A 17,636-nucleotide genomic window follows, 5' to 3' on the forward strand; every position below is an offset into this window, starting at 1 on the left:
TAACGAGTAAATTTAAAAAAAAAGGTTAAAAGATATGAAGGGAAAAGGCAACAAATATGAAGGGAAAAAAGAACGTACCGTATGTATCGAAAAGATCGTCATGTGCACGATTAAATTCTGCTCTCTTACAGCTGAAAATATGAAAGAGCCTAAAAACAAATATACTAAAGGGATATATATATATATATATATATATATATATATATATATATATATATATATATATATATATATATATATATATATATATATATATATATATATATATATATATATATATATATATATATATATATAATATAAGCAGTGTGACAGTGTTGAGCAGTTGCGTGAATCATGATTCTAATTTGAACATGCCGCAGAACTGTAGGAATTGCACCACACAGATTTTCAAGCTGATTAAGAAGTAGGGAGGTATGGTTATATTATTGTAGTTCGTGCAAAATCATGTTTATTTGGCAAAGAAATGATAAATTTACGCTCTCATAAAGCGTAAGGCCGAATGGTTCTCTAGCTGTGAAACAGAGTGCATTAAATGTTCCTGCTCTGTTCCAAGGCTCCAACAAAATAACGTAAATTCGAACAACTAGCAAAAAAATTTAGAAACATACATGTAAAAAATCGGCAGCTCTACGAACCATTCTAAAACTCCTATGGAAATCGTATTTAACTCCGGAAAACAGAACGGCATCGGTGACGAACTGTTAACAGTCTGTCAACAGTGTGAACAGTCTGTTCATACTGTGAACATTACCTTCAAATAGTTTATAACTGAACCTGAAAACCAAAAACCAATTACAATCATATTTCAAAACGATAATTTTTCGAAATGTTACCACATGGAAACCGATTTTCATGAGAACATTTTTAGGAATTTCGCATTGTTAGTCCATAGTACACGAATCTACAACTGTGTTCAGTGATGGCAGTGTAAATCACACATGTCATGATGAAAACATCGAACTCGATTCCAAGCGCATTTTGAAGAAAAAAGAATATTTTCGACCTACACTGATGCACACATATTTTTGAGATATCTTTGTCAGTCAAAACAGACTCCGTTTGCGCCAGCTAATCGCGTTTCAACCACGACTGGGCCACTTATCATGATCATAAATGACCATCTTCCCAACATGAGTCACCATCCGCTTCAAGAAAGGTTCAGTTTTGTTGCGTTTTAAAAGAGATACTCGAATGAAAATTTGGTCCATGCGTTTTTGCGTGGTACAACTGTGCAATTCCAAATGAAATCGACAAATGACAAAACATGAGTATTTTTGATTCGAATGAAAGTTTGTATTCCGTTTGGGTTGAAAGAAACATGAGTTTTCCACAGCAATTGGGATTTTTTTGACTCAAGCGAAAAAAAACTTTGACTCAACTTTTGAAAAGGGCGTATCGATTTTAGTAGGAGAAATCTTTGATAATTTATATCTCAAAAACTATGAGTCGTACCAAAATAGTGTCTTAGAAAGAGTAATAGAGTATTGATGTCTAAACATGAAAAAAATATACACTGAGAAAAAAAATAGTAGTCTTTTTTTTACAAAAAAAACTTTAATTTGCAATATCCAAAATACATATTTTTTAATATTTTTTTAAATTTTTTCATATAGAATAGAAATCATGTAGAAAATTTACAAAATGGATCCAAGATGGTAAAACTATTTTTGATGAACTTTGTGGAACATCGAATTTTTATGAATTTTCGAAACTTCGAATTTTTGTATGTTAACAATCATTTTTAGCCACAAATTATGATTCCTGATGTGATTTAAAACAAAAAAGCTCATTATAAATCTCCTTCTAAATGCAGCCATTTTCAGAACAGAACACAGGAAAAAATATAATTCTCTACAATTTGGTCAAAATCAGAGTTTAAGAGATACTAATAATAATACTACAATTTTTAGCATTTATTTTTTATCAACATTGATTTGTATCAACTATCAATTTTGTTGTATACAATTTAATTTTTCATTATTTTCTTATATTTCTATACACATTATGATAACTTGCTGCATCGTCGTTAGAGTACAACTTTGCTGCTACTTCATTCTCGGAGACAGGTACAAAAGAATGATACTTTTGGGTGCCTGGAATTTGTTTGGTGTTATCATACATGCTACTCAACTCTTCCACACCCTGATCATATTCTTCTTGTGACATATATGAAAATGACAATTTTGTAAGTCTTCTTTTCGCTTGCTAACCCAGTCAAATAACGTTTTTGCACTCGTAATCGGATGTTGCTGCCTAGCCAAACTAGCTCTTGTTGCCATCCGTTTTAATGTTCCACCAATTGCATCACAAGGTCCTTTGCCGTGTGATGTTGCAAAAAATGCCATTCAGCGTCAATGTCGTATTTCGATTTAAACTGACATAAACTCGCAAATTTTTATTCTATTTTTATACTGGGATGCAGCACCATCCGACATGAATTTTATTCTTTTTACCTGCATTTGTTGTTTCAAAAATGTTATCAATTTAGAAATAAATACTTGCACAGCTATTGTGTCATGACATAAAACTTCAGATATAACTACAAAGCTTAAATTTGCTAGAGAACCTTTTTCATCTCTATAATAAACAACGAATGGATGGATTGTTGCTTGATCATTGTTCCAGTGATGACTTTGAACTTCATCTTGAATCACAAATGAATAATTTTCGGAAAAATCGCAAATCACAACAACCTCATTTTCTTGCAAATTAGCTTTTATATCGTTAAGAAATGTGGACTGTTGTGTTTTAATGTAATCATGAGTAAGTAATTTTTCTATTTTCTCGCAAAAATACGATACAAATTCTTCCACCGGTTTTACAAGAGTTTCTATGTCGCATCGATCAGTAGAAATCCATTGTGTATAAGTGATTTCAATTGAATTGCGTTCCTGAAGCTCATCTAAATAGAAACCAGTTTCCAAACTCGTCCATTGTTGGGAATTTTACAATTCTTCCTACCAAGTAACTTATTATAATTGTCTTCCTCTTTTCCGACAGCTTTTAATTTTCTCTTTAACCATCTATATTCTCTTTTCGATGTTCTTTTCGTGGATCAGGGACTGCAGCTTTTAGAAGGTAATTGTGAGTGTGTTGTGTTGTACTAAATGTTTTCCTACTATACATGTATATAAATTTGTTTTTCAGAGCGTTATGCTTATGATTCTACATAAAAACTAGAGCCTAGGTAACGAAACAGTAACAAACCTTTTTTGGATGTATTGACGCTTCCCATCTTTGGCTACAGAAACATAGTCTCTTTCTCTAGGTAATGATCGACTGATATCGTCGTCATTATAAAATACCGAAATATGATTTATAACATCTTCACTTAAACTTGGTCCATATTTGCTATGTGGTGTCGACAATACACCTTTTTCATTTGCCAGTTTTTTGGCTTGAATTGCCATATATTTATTAACGCCAAATTCTTCTTCCATTTTTTGCACGGACCAAGACTTAGGCAAAACTGTTAAAATTCTAATTTTTTCTGATCTTGTTGTCTCTGTGTGGTCAAATTTCTCTTTGAGCTGATTGATGATCTCATCAAACTCTTCTGCCTTTTGTTTAAGGTTCGACTCTTCGTCTTCTTCCTGTGAAAAGGAAAATAAATTTCTTTTAATACCTTTAGAAATTTCTTTGAATTTTTGTTCGGAGTAACTAGCCTGTCCAAGTCTATTCGTCATTATTGGTGAAACGTTAATACCGGCGATTCCCTTGTTGAATAGCTCAATGTTGTACGCTCGGGAATACTCTGGTATATTGCTGTTTTGGGAATCTTGCGAAGATGCTGAAACGACTGAAACTATTGATGGTACTTCTTCTAAAGTATTTCCTACTGCTGTACTGATCTGCTCCTCAGTATTACACTGCTTTGGTTTGGAAGAGTATACAGATAAACGGCATGATCCGCAAATTTTTAAAGATGTATCTAAAAGGATATTGAATCCCATTGATTTAAGTTTCTCAATCATTGACACGGTTGAGAAACGTTTTTCAGATGAACATTTCTGACCGTTTTTCGGAAACGGTCTACAACACGAAAAAAAAATTTTGTAGTCCATTGTGGTATACTGTTATTCACTCTATAAGGAAGATTGTTCGACTGATGAATGATGTTTGAATATGAGTAACTTTATATACATTATAGAGGTACCTTAAAGATACCTGGCTTTATATACCTGTACAGAGGTAGCTTAAAGATACCTGACTTTATATACCTATACAGAGGTAGCTTAGAGATACCTGACTTCAGGTATAATCTAGGCATAACGTAAACAAGTTAATTATATTTGTACCCATAACACGTCCGGTTGAATCAACAAGGTGTATTTGTTGTTGGGGGTTTCAATTCTACTGTTCGTGTTTTGATTGTGTAACACGAATAATATGTTAAAAGTTTGTATTAAGATAAAAAAAGATTTTTTAATATCGCTACGTTTTGTGTTAACCCACATGTCTTCAAATGTTTTTCAACGTAACTCTTAAACATATATTTTTATCATAATGATGTATTTGGAAAAGTTGTTGGAAATTATAAGCAAATTCATAGAATTTCATGAACATGAACGGTACACGACACACATATTAAAAGGGAATATTTACTATAAAAAAGAAAATAAATTAAAAATATTTTTTTAAATATCTCGAGAATGGCACTATTTTTTAGATATAAATTATCAAAGATTTCTCCTACTAAAATCGATACACCCTTTTCAAAAGTTACGCTTGAGTCAAAAAATTCCCAAATTGCCGTGGAAAACTCATATTTCCTCCAACCCAAACGGAATACAAACTTTTATTCGAATCAAAAATACATGTTTTCAAAATCTGCATTTTTTGAACGATTTCATTTGGAATTGCACAGCTGTGACCTGCAAATTATGGGAGCGAAATCGACGAACAATTTGAATTAATTCATTATTATAGCGTACTAGATTGATTATTACAGTACCAGGACCATAAACACTGTTCACATTTACACCAGCCTGACTCGCTTTTTCGCCTTTGTGGAAGTAAAACTAAAAAACATGCAATATCATTAATAAACTTGTTTTTATTTTTTTGTTTGCAAAATTAACACTTGTGTCTCCTGTCTCCTGTCTCTTGAGTCAAATAGGTACATGTGGAAAAGTTTCATTCAAATCACTCGAGTTTGTCTGATGTGTCATTTGGCGAGAAAATGCTCGTATCCCTTACGGAATGTTCGGAATTGATGTAGGTACCGGTGTACATTGAATAAAAACAGAACAACAACCCCTTTCCGTAGTCTCGTTTCTGTTTGTTCTGTGCGAATGAGTTAACCATTGCATTCGCTGCTATTATGGTATTAAACGACGTGAACAAGTTAGCAGACGAGTTCTCCCATGGTTTAACAGCCGGATTTACTGTACACTTCACCGTCCAGCTCACCCACTAACTAGAACTGGGCGGCTTGACGAATTACACGGGGAAAAGAGTCCAATGACGACACGATACGCAAACTAAAAGCGCCGAAACGGTGTCCTACTTCCCCCCGTTTTCCCCAACTTTGGTGCGCAACTGCTGCAAATGCGAGCGCTGCGGATTCAAGTTCCCGCGTTTTATTCATGTGCAATTAAATGCATGTTTATTCAATTTCGTGCTTGTTGTAACAGGACCACCGTGATTTTGGGCCGCAACGAAACCTTGTCGTTCATGTTTGCACCACGAGCAAAAAGCGAGATTTTTGTTGCGAACCGGGCTTATTTACATTGCCAGGACTCACGTTGACTCGCCAGACACGACGATTCATGTTCCCCTGAGGGCTCCTCGTATCGCACAGAATGAAAATTACGGATTGTGCCGTTGTATGCAATTTTTCATACGATCGTAACAATCCGAGCAAACAGATTTTCCGGGGGGAAATTTGCTCTCATAAATCAAAACATGACAAAATGGGCTACGGTGAGGACATCGCGCCATCAAATTTGCGGTGGCAATAAGATAAGTTTCGAGCCGAATGTTTTTGCTCAGCTGCAGCATAATTACATAAGGGGTAAGTAACTGCACTTTCCGTCTGGTTGGTTTTCACATGCCGACGCCTCGCTGGCAGTAGAAGTACATATGTTCACGCCATGACTGTCTCTAACGACAACAAGCAACAACAGAAATTCACGGAGCGTAAGCTTTGTGGCTTCAACTGGATCGTGGGTGGAGCAACTAGAATTCTCCAAATATCTTGGGAACTCAACATTGTGGCCGCTGCTAACTGGATCACTTCCTCTGCACATACAGAAAGGAGTTGGGTGTCGTACAATACGAGATAAAATACAAGTTGCTATGCACTGACAATGACAGCAGCGAAGAATTTTACATGTTCTAGCTCCCCGTACGACGATTGTAAATCCGGTGAAGTCGGTTAGAAATAAAGAGTGCGTTTCCGCTACCCCTTCGAGGACATGGCTGTTGGCTCGTTGCTAGCAGACGGAGATGATAAATCTATGTTTATCTCTGTGTATACAATGTAAAGATTTATGATGTGGGAAAAATTTATGACAGTTGTCTGGGACACTTTTATAACGTAATATTTTCTGTGGCATTGTTATGACCCTTCCGCTTGGGTATCATTTGTGCTGTGCCGACTGCCGTGATTCGTGGGTGTTTTTTTCCACCGCAGATCATCCATCAAACCTGAAAGCAGCATTGCTTTGGTCGAATTTATTTTGGAGACTTGGTACAATTAAATTTAGCCATGGAATTTGTTGGCATTTTCTAGCAGGATACAGATATATCCTTTATTTATTTATCGTCAAAATATTCCCCCTGCTTTACTTTTCTGATTATCTGACTTTCAAATGCCACCATCAACCAGCAGGGCGCGGAAAAATAAAAATGACAAAAGCAATAATCAAGCACATTTTCCCCCTTTTTGGTTTAGAACTTTTCAAGCATCATCCTTCGAGTTGACAGCCCATCACACCACCACCTCTCTGACAACCTGTTTCTTATTTGATCCATTAACCATCGCGTCAGCACGCGCGGGATGGTCTGCGTGAAACGTATAAATCTCCTCAACTTGCATTTTTGGGTTCGTCGGATTCTGGATCTTTGCATTCCGAAATTACGCACGGCATGCCGAAGGGAGTGAATGATGCTCGAGGTGAAGAAGTGACTTTCTGGTGACAATATAAACTGCGGTGTGTACGAATTTCTTGAGCACAATAATGATTAAAATGTGAGTTCCGCTGGTATTCACGCCCTTTCCCTTATCCTGTTTTTGCTGTTGTCTCGTAAGGAAAATTAACTTTTTTTTTTGTTTCGCACGCCGTTTAGGTAGCGTAAGATGGTGCCAAGAGCCCCGTCAGCGTTAGCACGAAATATGAAACAACCCCCGAGAAGCATGACCGCCTCCCAAATGCGTGGTATATGCTTCAGTCGAATAAGCTTTGTGTGACAAGAGGCAGAGATGCATTTGGTGTGGGAAAAATTATTTTGATGAGAAAGATGTTGGGTAAAATGATAATTCATAAACTGAACATGTGGGAAATAATTAAAGATTTTGAATGCATAAAACTAGACCATTTCTCAATAGATCGCAAAGATGTTTCCATTCCATGCCAAACTGATATAGTGGTTCTCAGAATTTCGTCAAAAGTGGTATTTTTGTTCTTCATTGCAAAATATTAGACCCGTATTTCATTATTTTTCTAATAGGGTGCCAATTTCCATTTTAGGGTGGTTTTCCAATTTCCAACTTTTAAAAAAAAATTCATACCATTTGAACCACTGAACCAACTTAGATGATCGACATATCGAATTGAAATCAATGAGCTAGCATTTTGTTGAAAAATATCGAACTTGCAGAAAAAAATAATTTTATTTTCGTATTCATTGATTGTAGTCGTTTTCTAGTGTTTTCATGGCTTTTGACTAGAGGGCGCTATAATATTTCATATTTTTCTAGAAAGCTGAGATTTTTTTACATATCATATCTTGATATCAGATATGCTATTTTATCGCTTTCGAGTCCCGTCTATTGGTCGACCCCTCACAGTAATGCAATATTGTTTGTCTAAGTCATTTTTCTGACGTTTGGTGGAGAGTGCTTTTGTATTTTTGCATCACACGCACACATTATTGTTGTTTTCATGCATTGCCAAAAGTAGAGTTGAGTTACTCGAGAAGTGTGCAATAGTTCTGGGACAAAATTAGGCTGACCGTACCGTTTTGAACGGACAGAACCGTTTTCCCGACCATTTTTGATTGTCATTTTTGTACCATATGTTGAGTTTAAAGAAAAAATGGATTCTCACTTGAGATTAGTTAGTTTCCTTTCAAACATGTAATGGCCGTGTTAAAAGAGATGATAGTTGTTAGTTTTGATGATTCTATAAAGACTCTTCAACATAAAAGGGAAGAAGTATTCTTGACTAGTGTGGATATTATTTCATTCAATTCACTTGTTTACCACTTCGCCTGGATTTAAAGTTCGATTTCTTCAAATATCATATTAACTCATGAATTAAATGGACGTGATCATGCCACTCTTAAAAGACTTTGTGGAAAAATGCTTCAGACAATCCCTTCACGTGCCTTTTCATGGGTGATGATGAGGATCGCTCCCACCTGAGTGAGTTTGCAAACAAGCAAATCTTTCAATATTGGGTGCCTGACAATCCCAATTTACTATACGTACACTCTCCAGAGGTTACAGTTGTACGCAGGGGATAGGTACCTCAGAAAAAAACCACATTAATTGGAAAATTCGCGTAAGAAACCGCGTTAACTCGGAAATCCGTGTAAAAAATAGGTCACCTAAATCCACGTGAGAATCGTGATAGGGTGCGGCACTAATTCCCGCCACAAGCACTAATTACCGTCATACGCTCTGAGAGAGCATGTAGGAAAAATGTGAGCTGAAAGAAATGCAATATAGCGTTAATTGGGAAATCCGCATATAAAACCTCGTAAAACTCGCGTAAAAACCTGGGTGTTAACAGTAAAATGCCGGAGGGCATTTTATTCTCTCTCTCCACGGCTTCCATGTGAACAAGCGCAACATTTGCATTTCGAATGAGCGATTTACACACGCCTCATTATAGTTCGACCTCAATGGTACGTTTGTTCCTCGATAATGTAAGCAAATCATGAATATTTGTTCGCAGAAAAAAAAAGTTTTTTTTATCCCATCTGTTTGTTTTTATTACTAGGCTCATCTAGCAATTCAGCTGTAACAGAGCCGAATTTATCGTGTACATTTTTTTCTCATGTTGTGTATTACACAGTAGCCATATAGGCGTAAAGGTATTCCTATCTCATCAATACACATTTTTATCTATTACACATTAGCCATTTAGGCGTCATTCCTATTTTATCGATACAAAACACATGTCGCATTTTTCGGCGTAAGAATATTTCTATTGTACGAATGTTCAAAGTTGGACACAGCGGGACTGTTGATATGAGGCTTCCATTATTGTGTTTATAAATAGCATCAATTATTGATGCAGCTGATCGATCCTATGTCGAGTGAGAGGCTGGGATCGCTATCACATGATGATTGATGCATGGGCGTAGTAACTAGAATAACACACAAAGATAGTCAGTTGAGGGCTCTCAGTTATAAGCTCATTATTGTTCGCTTAGTAGCGGACACGCAACCAATTAGGTTACGAAGACCCCAGTTATTAACGTTAAAACTATTTCATAAAAACGAGAAATGTTTTCCGATTTGACACCCTTATTGAAACACGTAGTCCTACGTCGAATTTAGTTGATTCAGGTGAAATGCAGGCGGCTAAACTTTTTGAAACCGTTGACGTCGTTCTGCGGTATTGCGTTGGAATACGTTGAAATATGGAAGTCTAGGTCTAGTCTAGGAAAATATCACACTATTATATTGAAATACATTCCTGTATAGCAAGAGATTCAAAGTTTGCCTGGTAGTACCACATCAGTTGAAAGGATTTTTCTACGATAATCAATATTTGGACAATAGAAAAGTCACGAATAAATGTTTAAACCATAAACTCCAATAGCCAAAAAGAGCTTTGAACGGTAATGTAACTATTTTTATGATAACAATTCCAAAAATCATAATTCATAATCATAAAAGAAAAAGAAAAAGAAAAGTAAGTTTAAAAAAATAAGAAGAAAATCAAAGAAGGAATATAAGAAGAAGAAGAAGCGAGAGGTGAATATGTATATCTATCTATCTATATATATAAAAATGGAGTGATGTCTGTCTGTCTGTCTGATTCTTATAGACTCGGAAACTACTGAACCGATCGACATGAAAATTGGTATGTACGGGTTTTTGGGGCCGGGGAAGGTTTTCGTGATATTTTGAGACCCCTCCCCTCTCGAGAAGCCCCTCGAGAATTAATCAAGCAAATGAAACCAAATTTGGCATGTGGAGGTTTTAGGATGCAATAAATGTTTCTATGGTGTTAAGATACTCCTTCCCCCTCTCTTAGAGGGGGCTGCCGTACAAATGAAACACAAATTTTTGCATTACCCGAGAATTAATCAAGCAAATTAAACCAAATTAGGCATATGGAAACTTTAGGGTGCAATGAATGTTTCTATGGTGGTTAGATACCCCTCCCCCCTTTCTTAGGGGTGGCTGCCATACAAATAAAACACAAATTTCTGCATTACTCGAGAATTAATCAAGTAAATGGGCGGGACGAAGTTTGCCGGGTTAGCTAGCCCCATATATAATATGTATATCCCATAGCAATATAAGAGCAATAGAAAAGAGCAAAATAAAAGACATTCAGCAAATAAGCACGCATCAAATGTTTCACGTGATTACGTTCTCCACTTTACTCTCAGAAAACACTTTCCGTGTATTTTTTAAGATACAATTTAATTTTATAATGAGGTGTAATCTTCTCGTCCATTGGTACGACAACACATTACACATTACTAGGTGGATGGCGTGGTTTTGTGGAACAGGCTTACTACTCAAATCCAAAAAGTACCCTTTGAATGTCAAATCTGTGATGTGTCTCACAACAACCAACGTTTAAGGTAGTAGCCCGGTGTGACGACCGAAATTTCGACGTTTTTTCATTAATTTTTTTTGAAAATAAAATAAAATGCGATCGTTTTAAAATGTTTACATGTTTTTATTAGTGTTTTGAAATATAGAAAAACATTTTTTTAGTTTATTTTACATAAATTTATTTTTAAGAATTGACGTCAGAGTAGAGTCCTCGAATAGAAGATGAGCTGATTCGGGGAAGCACACAACCGAAGTCATCTGAAATAAAAAATTCAAAAATATTATTATTCTGCTGACTTTATTTTAATGAACTAACCTATACTATACATTAAAAAACCGAAATGGAGTACTCGTGAAAAAAGTTCTCAAAATCTATTTTTTTTCTATATAAATCTATTTATATAAAAATGGATTTCTGTCTGTCTGTGTGTCTGTCTGTCTGTCTGTCTGATTCTTATGGACTCGGAAACCACTGAACCGTTCAACATGAAAATTAGTATGTAGGGGCTTCTGGGGCCGGGGAAGGTTTTCGTGATAGTTTGAGACCCCTCCCTCCTCTGAAATAAAAATTAAATAATATAAAAATATTACACATATTTCAACCAAAAATATTCCAACCAAACATGACAATTGAAAATTTTCGGAAAACTCTGGAGGAAAAAGGGAAAAATCGGAAAATTAAATTAAATGTTCTACAATTACATAGTGACAAGTGCTGTTAGTCCATTTGATGTTTGCGCTAGCGAAATTGATCTTTGTTCGAAACTGGAAATGGATTTAAATGTGATGAAATGCACTCCTATATCTTCTTCTATCTATTCCAAAAAAAGGGTCGCCGGATGTGTTGATAAGAGCAGAACTCGAGGGAGGAATTGTCCGATATAGGGCTGTCTTTATTATATTATTATTTCTGTATAAAAGATTTATTCCATGTAACGGAGAAACATGTTATTTGCAAGTGCTTGAAAAATCTTGAACGAGAATTGTGTCTGACAATAATCTGATATTATAATGATGAGTGTTGTTAGAAATACTAGGAATTTTATAGTAAAATGTAAATTCAATGGTGTCGAATAGAAGATCAATCAATGAACAGTTCTGCGATTGGACCAATGAACTTGCTCATAGTGAGAAAACGTGAATGTTTGAAGGTATTTATAACAAAAAACAAATTTTGGGCGGGACGAAGTTTGCCGGGTCAGCTAGTTGTTCAAATAAAATAGTTTATTATGAAAAAAATTGAATGTTTTAAAGATTACGTATTTAGATATGTGTGTCTGAAATAACGGGTATAATTTTTAGCCGAATCGGTTGAATAGTTTTGAGTCAGTGCTTCCCCGAAATTTCGAAAACATGGTTTTGAGAAAAACGCGTTTAAAGTTATGTCACACGCTTTCATACATTTCATTTTTTTTTTCTGTTATATTAGCAATAACTTAAAAAATATTTAAAATTTCGGTCTGAAATTTTATATAGTATATTTATATAGTATATTTATATAGTGTATTTTTAAGATGTTTTTCTTCCGAAAAATGTAAACAAAAAAAAATCGATTTTTGAACCCGTCACACCGGATTCACACACTACATTAAATTTTTGAAAATCGGGTTTTTTTCGGTTTTACGTTGCTCTTTTTTTCTAGAAGCAAGATATCAAAAGACTTTAAAGGATACCAGTCATATGTTTGAATTTGGATTTAAATTTTACTCATTGTATTCGCAAAAAAATTACACAGCTGTAATTGACGTAAAATTCATTGTTTGGCAATCATTATTGAAAGCTTCGCTGTGAAAGTTTTCAAACGTTTTCATACCTACATGTTTCGTGCAGAACAATTGAAATGTTGAACAGTAAACAGTATGCTTAATTTCTTGAGCATGGTAGCACATGATTTGATTTTTCTTGCGTTTCCTTCACGTTTCCTTCATCGAGAAGAGTTTTTTTGATGGATTGCCCTCCTATTTTCTTCAAAAGGAGTTATGTTCTGAGCGATTAGTTGGCAACCCCATGCCTTAAAACTATGGTTGCTTTTTACCAGAGATACCAGTTAGTGGCCTCTCAAACATTTATTACCTTGTAAAAAATACGATGCATTTGCCACTGCATTTTCTGCTATTTCTGATGATTTCATTATTGTTCTTATATTCCATTTGTTTATTTTATTAGGCTCATTTAACAATTCAGTTGTAACAGAGTCGAATTTATTCGTGTACATTTTTATCTAACCATAATTTTGTTGCATTTTACACAGTTGTAATTTTTGGCGTACGAGTATTCCTATCTTATCGATACACATTTTTATCTATTACACAGTAGCCATTTTTACGTAAGAGTATTCTTATTCTATCGATACACATGTCGCCTTTTTTCGGCGTGAGAATATGCCTATTTCATTAGTGTTCTTAAGTCTAGTTGATTCAAACTAAATACAGGAGGCTAAATTGCTTAAAGCCTATGAACAATTTCTACGATATGGTGTTGGGCCATATAGTTACCACTTAATGTTGGATCACATAAAGCTAAGATAATTGTGAAACAAAACATTAAAATTCCTAATAATTCTGATATGTATAGGTAAATCTATAAATGTTTGATTATTTGCTTTCTTCATTCATAAAATTCTTCAAAAAAACGAGACGTCCGCGAGTAATCGGTTTCTTATTAACCACAGAATAGGCATAGAAGTGAAAATATACAATAGGACTAATTATACAAATTAGAATTTAACACTTCTAAGCTTATGTAACTGAACCTGTAAAGATAAACTATTTATAAAAAAAAGCATATAGCATTTGGCAACTTATTTAGCTGATTTAAGATTCAACTTTACATCGCTCTGTGAACCGCATACTTGCCGTATCCTAGCTTCAGGGAGTATGGGAACTCCATGAGGTCGTCAGTCAGATGTCATTTGGGATCATGGAAATCGATTTGGTTGGAGTATCGTTGGAGAAGCTCATGAAACAACATCGTAACGGGTTCATCAAGTTTCTCAAACGAAGTAAAATTCTAAAGTTTGTAACCCGCGACGCTGATGAAAGCGCGCGAGCCAGTCGCTACCGGGGTTTTGCGCAGATTAGCGGTTGATTTAAGCGCCACTCCCGCGAGGGAGCCCAACCGCTGTGTTCTTAATTGTTGCCCGACTATTGAGACACCCAGCACCTTTGGGCGGGTTTGTCCTTCAATCTCGAAAACCCGGTTTGTTGCGCGACTGTTACTGCGCTCCGAAAGACCCGCGACACCGTTTGTCCGCGATACAAAAGACAGCACAGAAGAGCACCTCAACTGGCTCCAAAGAATGCTACTTATGCTGGAAATATCATCACAGGCTCTACTCGATATAATTTTTATCCACCGTGAAGCTTCAGAGGGCGGGGAGCGGGGGTTGATGAACAAACTTCAAAAAATAGGAACAGAGTCACAACCCTAGACTCGTTCCTGAACCTCAAAAACAATGGTTTGTCGGTAATCAGGCTACCACTAGCCAGTAAAAGCGTTGGATCTCTTCTCTACTGTTACTTCAGATACATTTATTGTTCATAGAATCCCCAAAAAAAATCAATTTTGCTTCTAGCGATACATAGAATTATTTAATTTATAAAAAAATCAATTCATAACCACGTTTTCCAAAATTCAAACATCCTATCATTACAAAACTTTATTCAATACTTTACAAGTCTCGAACCTTGACTCATCGAGTTTTCTCTCTAACCTAATCCTCCATTTCTAAATGAATTTGTTTTATCCTGATGAACTTATCATCATCACTGTGCTATTTTAGCACGCTTCAAAATGTGTGGCTTTGTGTGTGTGGCATTGTTAGTAGTGTGACATTTAGCTCTCTATTGTTCTCTTATTTTTGGATATATCCCTACATGCGCATGTGTTAATGGGTATATACTTAGAACGGTACTCACGACCTTTCACTTGGTGAATTTTCCGCCGACGGCTTTTCCTCACTCATGGGGTGGTTGACGATGAACGCAGGTGGTGAATGCTGGCGGCGAATCCTGAAGATTTCCACCGCACACGCGATCGTCGTGCGGAGTTCCTTCCAAACGAATCGTTTCAAGCTTGCCGATCCTTGCGTGGCCACCTTTATCGACGGACGTGTTGAATAAATCCCACGTGATGAATGTGGATGGTAATCGATGATGAATGCTGCGATGAGCGATTTTACTCGCACACGTGTTCGTCGTGCGGTGTCAAATTCGCGCTAAAATGACCTTACGCGGCCTCGTTCAAGATGTAGGTGATAACAGAATCCCAAACGTTGATCGTGGGGTCAGAAGCGGCCTGTCCTAAATGCACACACAGAGAACAGAGAACAAAACCACACATGCCACATTGATTAGATTCAGCCACATGCCAATAGGATATTCAACCAAGCTTACCTCCTCTTTATTTCAACGGATGCACTGGAGAAACTATTTATAAACTAATTTATAATCTACATCTGCTAATCTAGCTAACTAAAAAAGGGAAAAGAAACCGTCAGCACACTAACCACGAGGTAACTATTACCGACTAACTTTCCGTGTATATAGCGCGATATAAGAAAATATATCCGCTCCTGTCCTCTTCCACGGTCACGATCGGAATGAAAGACTGTAAATTTCAGTCCTCAGATCAGCGGGACATTCTTCGAAACCGGAACTACGTAATTATTAGCGAACAATTCCGTAGTTATTCCGAAGTTCTTCTGTGCTAGCTTCTATCTCGCTTTTAAACATTCTCGGGCTATATTGTCTTTAACTCCCGAGCACAGTTGAAGTCGATTCGCTTCCCGGGTTTTGAGACAAAAAAAACCCCACCGAGAGATTTGCGGAAAAGTGTTCATAACGAAAATGAACAAGGTGTATTTGATGATTTCGGGTTTCAATTAACTCGCATTGCCGTCCATCCAAGACACAAACTTCTGAACAGAAGAACTCATACTCACACGACTGAGTTGTGTTGAATGTGGATTTCGAATATAAGAAACGAGGGGATCTACAATGTTGTAATATGTAGTACCATGCTACAAGTTCCATCTGGAGGAAATGTTTCGTCGGATGAAACTCTCACACGTGATTCAAAGCTAATCTTCCTTTGAACGAGAAAGGTGGCCAACAATAGCGGCCCTTGGAATTAACTATTTTCGGTTGCTTTTATCTGCTATAACATTGAGTTTATTTGTTGAAAAAGCTCATATTTTTTTCAAAATATATAATCAAAAAATGTCCAAAACAATATTTTTTTTCATAATTTAAATTGATGATGGATTATCATTAACCATGTAATAGGTCACGTAGTATCGACCGCCGCGAACGCCAGGAGTGCAAGATTCTTCAAGACATGGCAAGAAATGCCAATGATCCAGAAACTGTTACATTCAGATGAATATCGATGGTTCATAAGTGGTGAGGGCATCAACGTTTGAATATATTGGCGTTTGGGTTTCTCTTGGTGCAACGCTGCTCTTAGACGAACACATAAACTTACACTAAAGAAAGCAGCTCAAAAATGCTATATAATTTGTGGAATAATGCTGATATTCGAAGCATTGATTGCTTAACATTTTGATTATTGTACATATATATTATTCCCTGCAAACAAGAAACACGCATAAAAGATCCAATCATAAGACTCAGATTTACAAAGTAAAGTCATATATTAAAATGTTATCAACGAACCTCATAAAAATTAATGTTAGATTACTCACAATAGACGTCAGTCGGGCGGCAAATGAAATCGACTTTATGTTATTTAAAATGATAAATGGTATGGCACCATATTATTTACAGAATACTATAACTTGTGACAGAAATATACATCAATATTAGTTAGTTAGAGTTATTGTACTCTTGATATATTTTTTTATGTAGAATCGCATAAAAAGTATACTTTTATATAACTTTTTTTTTAATTTTTCCGATTTCAAAGAGTTTCGAAATTACATATTTTTTTACAATTCATATATTTATTTTGATGAATTCGACATGATAACTCATACATTTTTAAATTTCATAGTTAAAATATATGAAAACTAGCTGACCCGGTAAGCTTCGTCCCGCCCAAAATTTGTTTTATGACATCCGGTGATCCTTTTTTTGATAGAGATAGAAGAAGATATAGGAGTGTGTTTCATCACATTAAAATTTATTTCCAGTTTCGAACAAAGATCAATTTCGCTAGCGCAAACATCAAATGGACTAACAACACTTGTCACTATGTAATTGTAGAACATATGGGAATTTAATTTTCCGAATTTTCCCTTTTTCCTTCAAAGTTTTCCGAAAATTTTCAATTGTCATGTTTGGAGTCTTACCATCATACAAACAATTCTCATACCCAAAAACCCTCACATCCCAAATTGTGCTTGATTAGTTCTCGAGTTATGTAGAAGTTTGTGTTTCGTTTGTATGGCAGCCCCCTCTAAGAGAGGGGGGAGGGGTATCTAACCACCATAAAAACATTTATTGCACTCTCATACCTTAATATGCCCAATTTGGTTTCATTTACTTGAATAATTCGCGAGTAATGCAAAATTTATGTTTCATTTGTATGGCAGCCCCCTCTAAGAGAGGGGGGAGGGGTATCTAACCACCATAAAAACATTTATTGCACTCTAATACCTCAGTATGCCCAATTTGGTTTCATTTGCTTGATTAATTCTCGCGTA

General features: G+C 35.8%; 1 protein-coding gene across 1 annotated transcript in view; it reads left to right on the forward strand.

Moving 5' to 3' along the window:
• The window catches only part of LOC129765950 (uncharacterized), a 254,900-nt gene that overhangs the window by 219,893 nt on the left and 17,371 nt on the right, over positions 1 to 17,636 (forward strand). The window lies entirely within an intron of this gene.

This window comes from Toxorhynchites rutilus, chromosome 2 (genome assembly GCF_029784135.1).
Source record: "Toxorhynchites rutilus septentrionalis strain SRP chromosome 2, ASM2978413v1, whole genome shotgun sequence".
Taxonomy (NCBI): domain Eukaryota; kingdom Metazoa; phylum Arthropoda; class Insecta; order Diptera; family Culicidae; genus Toxorhynchites; species Toxorhynchites rutilus.